At 44.5% G+C, this 13,767-nt stretch overlaps 1 pseudogene; it reads right to left on the bottom strand.

Moving 5' to 3' along the window:
* The window catches only part of LOC139415413 (protein broad-minded-like), a 44,229-nt pseudogene that overhangs the window by 17,515 nt on the left and 12,947 nt on the right, over nt 1-13,767 (bottom strand).

Here is a 13,767-nt window from a genome sequence, read left to right as displayed (position 1 = left end):
TCATACCATTAGAAGGCTCTGATTAGGAGTGCAGAATGAGGGCAATTCATTATCATTACTTTAAGCATGACAACTGGGAGCCAACGTGCTGCTGAAATGAACACTGAATTAAACCGCTCAAGAAAATTACACAGCCGCATGGTTTTGTCAACAGGAAGCCTTCCTCCTCCAAAACAACAGCCTCTTAATTGATCTATTTAGCATATATGGTGGAGCTGAGCAGATCTCTCCAAAGAGAGTGTAGCTCAGGCTCTTTCATCTGCAGTCTCCGCCACCGCGCCAACCTCCGCGAGACACCAACACTGACTTGCGCTCCCTTTGACTGAGGTGGCCATCGCTAAGGATTCCCTTTGACTTTGACATGAAGATGGAAATGTGATCTGGTTAAACAAGGAGAGGTGCGAGTTGTTGCCCTGATGGAGCATCCTGTCAAAGCAAAATTATTCATTTCTGTGATGCTGTGAACTGTCATCACGCCCCCAGTGTCATGGGCACCTTCAGTCATTCAATTTGATGTCCACTGGAAGACAGAATGGCATTGTGAGTTCTGAAGGCTGTCCATTTTCCACCTCATCCGTCACTGTTTACCATTCAGATCAAAATCTAACCTTTATGGTTTCAACTAGTTTCAGCCGGAATGAACTGTCTCTAGATTCTACAGTTATTTTGAAGATGTAGCTGTTGTGTTCACTTCGGGACATCAGTGCAGAGAAACGCATAACAAACTGTGAGCTAACACCCACTCAAGCCGGTTCAGTAATGATGACCTCTCCCCAGAGAGACAAGAGAGAGGCAGAGGCCATCCAGTGACATGTCTATAACCACTGGAAGTGTGGTTTAGTTAAAGTGAAAGCACCAGCTGTGTTTACACTGAGGCAAGTTAGTGTTTGTTTGGAGTGTGTGTGGAATACATTGCCCTTTCCAAAAGTATTCTCCGAAGAGGTTTAGTGAACCAAAAATAAGTGAGCAACATAAGCTAAATAAATGTTCACATCAAATCATGTTAAGAATGAAAAAATTGCTATCTTTGTGGTAGCTTTAATAGCCATGGTGGGGTCTTATCTGTTGTAAATGCATTAGTGTTATATTAATGAGTCTTCTCTGTGTCTAAAAGAGGGACTCAGTACAGCAATACTTAATTCAACTAAGAATGCTTTTCAAAGAAAAATAAAATAGACACGACTCAATTCTGAGAATAGCTCTTTTCATATAGCGGAATTATTATATCAGGCAGTTCATGTGGTTTAAACATAGCATAAAGCAAAGAGTCAATCTCATATTGATCAATGGGTGAAGGATGTATGAATGCGACACAACAGGCTAATCAGATGGTAAACCACACAATGTATGCACTGCTGTGCCTTTGTGCTCCTGCTCCCCATTCATTCTGAAAGGAAGATCGGAGAACAGAATTCATCTTAACTCAGGCCAAACGTGTGAGATTGCTCATGGCTGAACAGTGAATGAATTTTCACATTGAATTCACGGCAATCAGCCTATCAATCAAATCCTGTGGTAAAGAGGAACAAAACAGAGTGAAAAGGATGGAAAGATTGTGATGATGTGAAAGGTAGATAATGAATTCTTACCTAAATACTGATAACGTGCAGTAGTTATTGATTTGGCTGTCTGTAGAAGCACACGTCCTTTTTGCACACAGTGTAAGTATGCCCTCCTATGGTAGAACCTGGGACTGCAACCACACCTTATCTTTCATATTGGCTGCATAATCTCAACTAAACATTCTTCTCTTTCACATTTTCAAATATTTTAAACAACCCATGTTATTTATGGGGAGCATCCTCTGAACAAACTGATGTGAAACCGTATCCAACCTAAGAGTCATACAAGTGTATGACAAGTCAAGCATTCTCCTCGTAGTGTGTGAGGGTCAGTGTTGAGGTCAAGACTCACTGTGGGGGAGATGCGCATCTCCCTTAGGTTGTACTCAGCCTTATTGGGTTATTAGGTTGACCATGGACAGGAACGACTGGGGAGCAGGAGGGGTCAGGGCAAATCAGTCAGACATAATTTTATTGTTCTGAAAAGCGAAGGTCAAGATTACATTAGTTTGGTTTTATGACAAGGTCTGGGTGCAGCAATTGTTTTTGTTTGTTTTCTACATTCTATCAAATCAAATGTATTTATATAGCCCTTCTTCCATCAGCTGATATGTCAAAGTGCTGTACAGAAACCTAGCCTAAAACCCCAAACAGCAAGCAATGCAGGTGTAGAAGCACGTTGGCTAGGAAAAACTCCCTAGAAAGGCCAAAATCTAGGATGAAACCTAGAGAGGAACCAGGCTATGAGGGGTGGCCAGTCCTCTTCTGGCTGTGCCGGGTGGAGATTATAACAGAACATGGCCAAGATGTTCAAATGTTCATAAATGACCAGCTTGTTCAAATAATAGTAATCACAGTGAACAAGTCAGGGTTCCATAGCCGCAGGCAGAACAGTTGAAACTGGAGCAGCAGCACGGCCAGGTGGACTGGGGACAACAAGGAGTCATCATGCCAGGTAGTCCTGAGGCATGGTCCTAGGGCTCAGGTCCTCCGAGAGAGAGAAAGAAAGAAAGGAAGAAAGAGAGAAAGAGAGAATTAGAGAGAGCATACTTAAATTCACAAAGGACACCGGATAAGACAGGAGAAATACTCCAGATATAACAGACTGACCCTAGCCCCCCAACACAAACTACTGCAGCATAAATACTGGAGGCTGAGACAGGAGGGGTCAGGAGACACTGTGGCCCCATCTGATGATACCCCCGGACAGGGCCAAACAGGAAGGATATAACCCCACCACTTTGCCAAAGCACAGCCCCCACACCACTAGAGGGATATCTTCAACCACCAACTTACCACCCTGAGGCAAGGCCGAGTATAGCCCACAAAGTTCTCCGCCACGGCACAACCCAAGGGCGGGGCGCCAACCCAGACAGGAAGACCACGTCAGTGACTCAACCCACTCAAGTGACGCACCCCTCCTAGGGACGGCATGGAAGAGCACCAGTAAGCCAGTGACTCAGCCTCTGTAATAGGGTTAGAGGCAGAGAATCCCAGTGGAGAGAGGGGAACCGGCCAGGCAGAGACAGCAAGGGCGGTTCGTTGCTCCAGTGCCTTTCCGTTCACATTCACACTCCTGGGCCAGACTACACTCAATCATAGGACCTACTGAAGAGATGAGTCTTCAATAAAGACTTAAAGGTTGAGACCGAGTCTCCGTCTCTCACATGGGTAGGCAGACCATTCCATAAAAATGGAGCTCTATAGGAGAAAGCCCTGCCTCCAGCTGTTTGCTTAGAAATTCTAGGGACAATTAGGAGGCCTGCGTCTTGTGACCGTAGCGTACGTGTAGGTATGTAAGGCAGGACCAAATCGGAAAGATAGGTAGGAGCAAGCCCATGTAATGCTTTGTAGGTTAGCAGTAAAACATTGAAATCAGCCCTTGCCTTAACAGGAAGCCAGTGTAGGGAGGCTAGCACTGGAGTAATATGATACATTTTTTTGGTTATAGTCAGGATTCTAGCAGCCGTATTTAGCACTAACTGAACTTTATTTAGTGCTTTATCCGGGTAGCCGTAAAGTAGAGCATTGCAGTAGTCTAACCTAGAAGTGACAAAAGCATGGATTAATTTTTCTGCATAATTTTTTGACAGAAAATGTCAGATTTATGCAAAGTTACGTAAATGGAAAAAAGCTGTCCTTGAAACAGTCTTGATATGTTCGTCAAAAGAGAGATCAGGGTCCAGAGTAACGCTGAGGTCCTTCACAGTTTTATTTGAGACGACTGTACAACCATCAAGATTAATTGTCAGATTCAACAGAAGATCTCTTTGTTTCTTGGGACCTAGAACAAGCATCTCTGTTTTGTCCGAGTTTAAAAGTAGAAAGTTTGCAGCCATCCATTTCCTTATGTCTGAAACACATTCTATCAATTCAAATGGCTTAAAAATGATTTTGAGTGGGGGAATAAGGAATTCGGACTATAGAAATTTAATCAATCAGTCTCTAGAGATTTATTCTGCATGCAAATAACCTACTTCTCAACAAAAGGATGACAATTACATTCACATCTGCTACAGACAGTGTGTATTGCTGTAGGGGTATCAGAGGACTGACATATTGAAAGATCACACTCAAAGTGATGCACAGAACACCAACTGTTAGACTTCAGTGCAGCTTTTGACATTATCGATCATAGTCTGCTGCTGGAAAAACATATGTGTTATGGCTTTACCCCCCCTGCTATAATGTGGATAAAGAGTTACTTGTCTAACAGAACACAGAGGGTGTCCTTTAATGGAAGTCTCTCAAATATAATCCAGTTAGAATCAGAAATTCCCCAGGGTAGCTGTTTAGGCCCCTTGCTTTTTTACATTTTTACTAACAACATGCCACTGACTTTGAGTAAAGCCAGTGTTTTTGTATGCGGATGACTCAACACTATACACGTCAGCTACTATCGTGACTGAAATGATTGCAACACTCAACAAAGAGCTGCAGTTAGTCTCAGAGTGGGTGGCAAGGAATAAGTTAGCCCTAAATATTTCTAAAACTAAAAACATTGTATTTGGAACAAAACACTCACTAAACCCTAAACCTCAACTAAATCTTGTAATAAATAATGTGGAAATTGAGCAAGTTGAGATGACTAAACTGTTGGAGTAACCCTAGATTGTAAACTGTCATAGTCAAAACATATTGATGCAGTAATAGCTAAGATGGGGAGAAGTCTGTCTATAATAAAGCGATGCTCTGCCTTCTTAACAACACTATCAACAAGACAGGTCCTACAGGCCCTAAGAAAATTGGGCCTGTAAGGACTTAGGAAAATTGCAATTGGCTCAGAACAGGGCAGCACGGCTGGCCCTTGGATGTACACAGAGAGCTAATATTAATAATATGCATGTCAATCTCTACTTTACATACACCTGGATTTAGTACTGTAGATATGTGGTAGTGGTGGAGTAGGGGCCTGAGGGCACACAGTATATTGTAACATCTGTGAATGTATTGTAATGTTTTTAACATTTTATAAACTGCCTTAGTTTTGATGGAACCCAGGAAGAGTAGCTGCTACTTTGGCAGCAGCTAATGGGGATCCATAATCAAAACAAATATAAACTGTGAATACATGAGTAGATTACTTCCTGTAGATTAGTGAATACAAAAGACTGGATTTAAATAAAGCATGAGAAAACAAGAGCTAGGATATTTATCTGGCAGACACCGTTATTTAATTTAGGGAATAAATCATACCAAAACAGATCTAAAAACCCACATTGTCATTCTTGCAGGTCTGGTGTCTGTCGTTTTTATCTATGGCTGGGCTGGTTCCTATCTTGTCTGAATATGGTATAGACCAGGGCTAGGCAATCATTTTATCTCAAGGCCACATCGGGATTTCACAATTTCACGGACGGATTTGTTAGCCCAAATACATTTGCGGTCCAGAAAAAGGACAGTTATTTGAAAACGTATACTGCAGGTCCATTAGAATTTCTATATACTTTTTGTATCTAGTTTTAGACGTTCAAGAGTGGCCTGAGGTGTTTTTTATCCCCAAATAATAATTTCCCAAACCAGATTGAATTGGCAGTATGTTGCCCCTTCTTGGTATAGACCTACCATTCACACACAGCCTTTAACCATCCACCATGCAGAGCTAACACAAGGGCAATACTCATAACGCCAACTTCAATCAGAGCACTGCTCACTGACATCTGCCAACTCAGATCAGCCATTCATCCAGTTTTGAGCACTCTATTGGTCTCTGTAGTAAGTCCTCTCTGACCTCATAAGGAAGGCTGACTGTGTATGTCAAGGCTGAGTTGTCCTGCTGATTGTCCTCAGGAGATATCATAAGGAAACCATGAGTGTGGAAGCACACAGAACTGTAAAAAACTGAGAAGATATTTTACCTTCACACAGCTGCTGTCAATGAAGTCCATTCGGGTGGACTTGGGGTGAACGACCCTCACATCCTCTCTCCCACACTCCAGAACCGACCACAGCTCCACCACTAAGGCCTGCACGAAACCTGCCAGAACATACTGAGCTGTAATTCATGTGTAATGTGCAATAATTGTATTTTCAAACTGCTATCAGTACTGTCATGTAGTAGCTAGTACCTGAGCTGTGTAATGCCACCACACCAGGGGTTGTTGCTGCTACCTGTGTCACCATCATACCGTAGCCAAACTTGTCACATGTTCTTGCCTGGAGGAAAGTGTGATAACTGATTAAAAGTAGGCCATGATTGTTATTAGCCAAAAGCAATTTACTATCTTGCATAATCAAGTGTGTGTGTGTGTGTGATTCCTCATTCTTTGTGTGCAGTATATTTGTTTATTATTAAAATGGGAACACATTAGTTAGGCCAGAGGCATTATTCTATACTCTGGGATATTGAAATGGCACTCAAGTGTATAAATATATTTATGTTAATTGACTTTATGTAAATCTCTAGCTCAAACAATTGATAGAAAATGAAGATACAAGTAAAACAATATTCCAAGCACATTTCACCACTATCGTGGATTAATCAAAGTAATGGGAATTTAAAAAAAAAATAGGACTACAAGCTGAAATGGAAGATTTAAAACATTTAGAAATGTAAACACTGATTGATTTAATGTGTAAAGATCCTTAATTAATTACAAAACAAGGGTGTGATTTAAAAATAGATTAGTTTAATTAGAATACGGAGAAAAATGTATGCAAAACAAGGGGGTAATTAAAAGCGCATGTAAACAATTCTAGTCATTTAAAGCAGCAGGGATTTCTGCCCAGGTTTTCAGTATAAGATGCATACACTGGGCAGTAAGGGTACTTAATGAGAGACTAATAAATCTCATTCAGTGTAATAGTGTATGTATGATATACATACAGTACATAGCTGGGCGTCATAAATACTAAGTACGGAAGTAGACTTAATTTTGCCTATTCATCCCTACCATGGTGTTGATTCTCAATGCACATCACCAGTAAGCAATAAGAGTTGACTATAACATGGTAATAATACCTGTAGTTTCTTGGTGAAACTGGAGAATGCTGGAGGAGCAGCAGGCCTTTCGGAGTGGCAGAAAAGTTCAGAAGGTTCAGGTTCAGGAAAGTCTCCTCTCAAACCACTCTGTGTGGATTGACAGCAGAAGGAAAGTATAACGGGAAACCTCATTATTTCCCCATCTCATTTATCCTTCTTAATTAACAACATGCCAGAAGGGTGACTGAAAATAAAACCACAACATCATTATCATAGATCCACAAGCACCCTTTGCCTACAGAGGGAGACACTAACAAAACTAACATATTCTCCAGCTCCTGAGAGGATGTAGAAAGGATGGCTCTGGGAACCGGGGTGGGATCTCTTTCTGACAGGGAGCTCATCTATGATAGGGGGAAAAGAACTTCAGAGTGAGCCTTTGTAATTCTCCCCTGAACCCGTACACTGAACAGCAATAATGAGGAGTTCAGCAGTAATATTAGGGGCTCTGAATCTCATTCCTCCAGCCTTTCTACCTTCCTCCATAGGAGCACAGGGCTCACAGGGATTAGTTATTAGCAGAGTGGAGAAAGTTCTCTTCTGTTCTCCTCCATTGCCTGCCTGACACACTACATCCCTCACATAATAATGAACTTGGACAATATCCCACTGGGCACAAACAGGTTAAATCAATGTTGTTTTAAAGTCATTTGTAAACGTATTGTGATTTGGAATCTACATGGATTTTTTTTTTTTTTTTAAGTAATTAACTGTCGTTTTGAGGGTGAAATTTTAACCACAGGATTATGTCATCATGGTAACCAAATTTTAACAGACAAACCTTGTATAAAATATGTTGAGTTCGTACCTTGAAAATGTCAGATCTTAAATGTTATATCCACTATCAGAAGAAGAAAAAATAGCCTTGGCAGCAGGGTTTTAACCAAGCCCTGTTTAGCTTTTATAATTGCCACTGACTATTACCAATGTGCTATTATGAAAATGACATTGAGAGCTCTTAATAACTAAATATATTCAATGTTGCTATCAATGTAACGGTTTTCTAGGTGTGAAGGAGAGTCGGACCAAAATGCGGCGTGTAGATTGCGATCCATGTTTATTAAATTGAAGCAACACGAATCTAACTACAAACACTACAAAATAATAAACGTAACGAAAACCGAAACAGCCTAATACTGGTGTACATAAACACAGAACAAGGACACTAAGGACAATCACCCACAAACACACAGTGAAACCCAGGCTACCTAAATATGGTTCCCAATCAGAGACAATGACTAACACCTGCCTCTGATTGAGAACCATATCAGGCTAGACATAGAAATGGACAAACAAGACATCCAACATAGAATGCCCACCCAGCTCATGTCCTGACCAACACTAAAACAAGGAAAACACACACGAACGATGGTCAGAACGTGACAGTACCCCCCCCCCCCCCCTCCAAGGTGCGGACTCCGGACGCACAACCTAAACCTATAGGGGAGGGTGTGGGTGGGCATCTCTCCGCGGTGGCGGCTCTGGCGCTGGATCCCTCTCCATAATAGTCTTAGTCCACCTCTTTAGCGTCCCTAGATAGGTTACCCTCCTTAATGACAGCTCGGGACAGAGGGGCAGCTCAGGACAGAGGGGCAGCTCGGGACAGAGGGGCAGCTCGGGACAGAGGGACAGCTCGGGACAGAGGTAGCTCGGGACTGAGGGGTAGCTCAGCACTGAGAGGAAGCTCAGCACTGAGAGGAAGCTCAGCACTGAGAGGAAGCTCAGCACTGAGAGGAAGCCCAGGCAGGTAGTTGGATCCAGCAGATCCTGGCTGGCTGGCGGTTCTGGCAGATCCTGGCTGACTAGCGGATCTGGAAGAGTCTGGTTGACTGGCGGATCTGGAAGAGTCTGGTTGACTGGCAGATCTGGAAGAGTCTGGCTGACTGGCAGATCTGGAAGAGTCTGGCTGACTGGCAGATCTGGAAGAGTCTGGCTGACTGGCAGATCTGAAAGAGTCTGGCTGACTGGCAGATCTGGAAGAGTCTGATTGACTGGCAGATCTGGAAGAGTCTGGTTGACTGGCAGATCTGAAAGAGTCTGGTTGACTGGCAGATCTGGAAGAGTCTGGTTGACTGGCAGATCTGGAAGAGTCTGGCTGACTGGCAGATGTGGAAGAGTCTGGCTGACTGGCAGTTCTGGCTGCTCCATGCTGACTGGCTGCTCTGGCTGCTCCATGCTGACTGGCTGCTCCATGCTGACTGGCAGCTCTGGCTGCTCCTTGCTGACTGGCGGCTCTGGCTGCTCCATGCTGACTGGCGGCCCTGGCTGCTCCATGCTGACTGGCGGCCCTGGCTGCTCCATGCTGACTGGCGGCCCTGGCTGCTCCATGCTGACTGGCGGCCCTGGCTGCTCCATGCTGACTGGCGGCCCTGGCTGCTCCATGCTGACTGGCGGCCCTGGCTGCTCCATGCTGACTGGCGGCCCTGGCTGCTCCATGCTGACTGGCGGCCCTGGCTGCTCCATGCAGACTGGCGGCCCTGGCTGCTCCATGCAGACTGGCGGCTCTGGCTGCTCCATGCAGACTGGCAGCTCCATGCTGACTGGCGGCCCTGGCTGCTCCATGCTGACTGGCGGCCCTGGCTGCTCCATGCTGACTGGCGGCTCTGGCTGCTCCATGCAGACTGGCAGCTCTGGCGGCTCCTTGCAGACTGGCAGCTCCGGCGGCTCCTTGCAGACTGGCAGCTCCGGCGGCTCCTTGCAGACTGGCAGCTCTGGCGGCTCCTTGCAGACTGGCAGCTTTGGCGGCATCCTGCAGACTGGCAGCTCTGGCGGCTCCTTGCAGACTGGCAGCTCCTTGCGGATTGGCAGCTCAATGCAGACTGGCAGCTCAATGCAGACTGGCAGCTCCTTGCAGACTGGCAGCTCCATGCAGACTGGCAGCTCCATGCAGACTGGCAGCTCCATGCAGACTGGCAGCTCTATGCAGACTGGCAGCTCTATGCAGACTGGCAGCTCCTTGCAGACTGGCAGTTCTGAACAGGCGGGAGACTCCGGCAGCGCTGTAGAGGCGGAAGGCTCTGGCAGCGCTAAACAGGCGGGAGACTCCGGCAGCGCTGGAGAGGAGGAAGGCTCTAACTGCGCTGAACAGGCGGGAGACTCCGGCAGCGCTGGAGAGGAGGAAGGCTCTGACAGCGCTGGACAGGCAAGGCGCACTGTAGGCCTGATGCGTGGTGCTGGCACTGGTGGTACTGGGCCGAGAACACGCACACGCTGGGCTATGCAGGCGAACCGGAGACACCGAGCGCAAGGCTGGTGCCATGTAAGCCGGTCCAAGGAGACGCACTGGGGACCAGATGCGTAGAGCCGGCTTCATGGCACTTGGCTCGAAGCTCACTCGAGCCCGGCCGATACGCAGAGCTGGAATATACCTCACCAGGCTATGCACCCGCACTGGAGACACCGTGCGCACCACAGCATAACACGGTGCCTGCCCGGTCTCTCTAGCCCCCCGGTAAGCACAGGAAGTTTGCGCAGGTCTCCTACCTGGCGTAGCCATACTCCCTGTGAGCCCCCCCCCAATACATTTTTGGGGCTGACTCTCAGGCTTCCTTCCGCGCCGCCGTGCTTGCTTCGCCAACTCCATTCTACGATAACCTTCCGCGCACTGCTCCATCGAATCCCAGGCGGGCTCCGGCACTCTCCCTGGGTCGACCGCCCACCTGTCTATCTCTTCCCAAGTAGTATAGTCCATACTCCTGCTGTCCATAATGTCCTCCCATGTCCATTCCTCCTTTCGCTGCTGTTGCCCGTTACCACACCGCTTGGTCCTGTTGTGGTGGGTGATTGTCCTTAGTGTCCTTGTTCTGTGTTTATGTACACCAGTATTAGGCTGTTTCGGTTTTCGTTACGTTTATTATTTTGTAGTGTTTGTAGTTAGATTCGTGTTGCTTCAATTTAATAAACATGGATCGCAATCTACACGCAGCATTTTGGTCCGAATCTCCTTCACATACAGAAAACCGTGACAATCAAACTCATTCCAAAGGGTAAGTTTAACAGAGCTGCTCAAATGTATCCATACTTTATCACTCATGTATCATCAATTATACTAAAGTCATCAACAGCTACTGTTTCAATTCAACACAGGGTTCAACAAAGAATAGACAATACAATAGACCTAGGGTTTCAAGCTCAGGTTGAATTAAAAGTGTATTCCGTTGTCAATGCAACCAAATATCACCATTTGAAGGAGATATCTTCTGCTTGGATACAGTGCCTTGCGAAAGTATTCGGCCCCCTTGAACTTTGCGACCTTTTGCCACATTTCAGGCTTCAAACATAAAGATATAAAACTGTATTTTTTTGTGAAGAATCAACAACAAGTGGGACACAATCATGAAGTGGAACGACATTTATTGGATATTTCAAACTTTTTTAACAAATCAAAAACTGAAAAATTGGGCGTGCAAAATTATTCAGCCCCCTAAGTTAATACTTTGTAGTGCCACCTTTTGCTGCGATTACAGCTGTCGCTTGGGGTATGTCTCTATCAGTTTTGCACATCGAGAGACTGCAATTTTTTCCCATTCCTCCTTGCAAAACAGCTCGAGCTCAGTGAGGTTGGATGGAGAGCATTTGTGAACAGCAGTTTTCAGTTCTTTCCACAGATTCTCGATTGGATTCAGGTCTGGACTTTGACTTGGCCATTCTAACACCTGGATATGGTTATTTTTGAACCATTCCATTGTAGATTTTGCTTTATGTTTTGGATCATTGTCTTGTTGGAAGACAAATCTCCGTCCCAGTCTCAGGTCTTTTGCAGACTCAATCAGGTTTTCTTCCAGAATGGTCCTGTATTTGGCTCCATCCATCTTCCCATCAATTTTAACCATCTTCCCTGTCCCTGCTGAAGAAAAGCAGGCCCAAACCATGATGCTGCCACCACCATGTTTGACAGTGGGGATGGTGTGTTCAGGGTGATGAGCTGTGTTGCTTTTACGCCAAACATAACGTTTTGCATTGTTGCCAAAAAGTTAAATTTTGGTTTCATCTGACCAGAGCACCTTCTTCCACATGTTTGGTGTGTCTCTCAGGTGGCTTGTGGCAAACTTTAAACGACACTTTTTATGGATATCTTTAAGAAATGGCTTTCTTCTTGCCACTCTTCCATAAAGGCCAGATTTGTGCAATATACGACTGATTGTTGTCCTATGGACAGAGTCTCCCACCTCAGCTGTAGATCTCTGCAGTTCATCCAGAGTGATCATGGGCCTCTTGGCTGCATCTCTGATCAGTCTTCTCCTTGTATGAGCTGAAAGTTTAGAGGGACGGCCAGGTCTTGGTAGATTTGCAGTGGTCTGATACTCCTTCCATTTCAATATTATCGCTTGCACAGTGCTCCTTGGGATGTTTAAAGCTTGGGAAATCTTTTTGTATCCAAATCCGGCTTTAAACTTCTTCACAACAGTATCTCGGACCTGCCTGGTGTGTTCCTTGTTCTTCATGATGCTCTCTGCGCTTTTAACGGACCTCTGAGACTATCACAGTGCAGGTGCATTTATACGGAGACTTGATTACACACAGGGGGATTGTATTTATCATCATTAGTCATTTAGGTCAACATTGGATCATTCAGAGATCCTCACTGAACTTCTGGAGAGAGTTTGCTGCACTGAAAGTAAAGGGGCTGAATAATTTTGCACGCCCAATTTTTCAGTTTTTGATATGTTAAAAAAGTTTGAAATATCCAATAAATGTCGTTCCACTTCATGATTGTGTCCCACTTGTTGTTGATTCTTCACAAAAAAATACAGTTTTATATCTTTATGTTTGAAGCCTGAAATGTGGCAAAAGGTCGCAAAGTTCAAGGGGGCCGAATACTTTCGCAAGGCACTGTAGTTCCATCTGGCTTTAATTATTAATAAATGTATATGTTGGAATCACGCCTTCATCTCAACCAGTGGCACAGATTGAAAAATCTCCTTCAAATGCTGATATTTGGTTGCGTTGACAACCAAACACAAATCAATATTCCTTTGTAATCCAGTAAACAGCCTACAGATAAGGCCATTTTACAAACTAATGTAACATTCAATTCAACCTTAACATGAGGTAAACATCCATGACCACATTGTGAGGTTACTGTAAATATACACTTCTTATGTAATCATACAAAGCGTGCATGTTGAAGATAGAATACATAGGTCGTCGCAGGTCTGTGGAGATCTTCACAATTGCTGTAATAATCTGTGCAGAATCCCGAACGGCATTGATCACTTGCACCATGTACTTTTCATCTAATTTCAACTGCAATCCAAGTCATTTGGTTCTGCCATTAGATGAAGCACAGTGATAACACATTCATCTGTTGTAGAAATAAACAAAGTATCTTTGTATTCCCATTTGAACCTTGTTGTCCTTCTAAATGGCTGAAATCACAGTGATAACGCTTTTAGGTGACTTTTAGTAACTAATCCAAACATCTGACATTGTTGTTACATTGGAATTTGGTTGTGCTTTAGATGTTTGAAAGCATAGTGATAACACATTACGAATTCAACTAACTTTTTCCTCATTTTGAGTGGGAGAAATTGAATATAGGTTTTCATCTCATTGATGTCACACCCTGATCTGTTTCACCTGTCTTTGTGCTTGTCTCCACCCCCCTCCAGGTGTCGCCCATCTGCCCCATCCCCTGTGTATTTATACCGGTGTTCTCTGCTTGTCTGTTGCCAGTTTGTCTTGTCAAGCCTACCAGCGGTTTTCCCGTACTCCTGTTTTCTA

This window comes from Oncorhynchus clarkii, chromosome 8 (genome assembly GCF_045791955.1).
Source record: "Oncorhynchus clarkii lewisi isolate Uvic-CL-2024 chromosome 8, UVic_Ocla_1.0, whole genome shotgun sequence".
In the NCBI taxonomy this organism is placed as follows: domain Eukaryota; kingdom Metazoa; phylum Chordata; class Actinopteri; order Salmoniformes; family Salmonidae; genus Oncorhynchus; species Oncorhynchus clarkii.
This window is presented reverse-complemented; position numbering and strand designations above follow the sequence as displayed.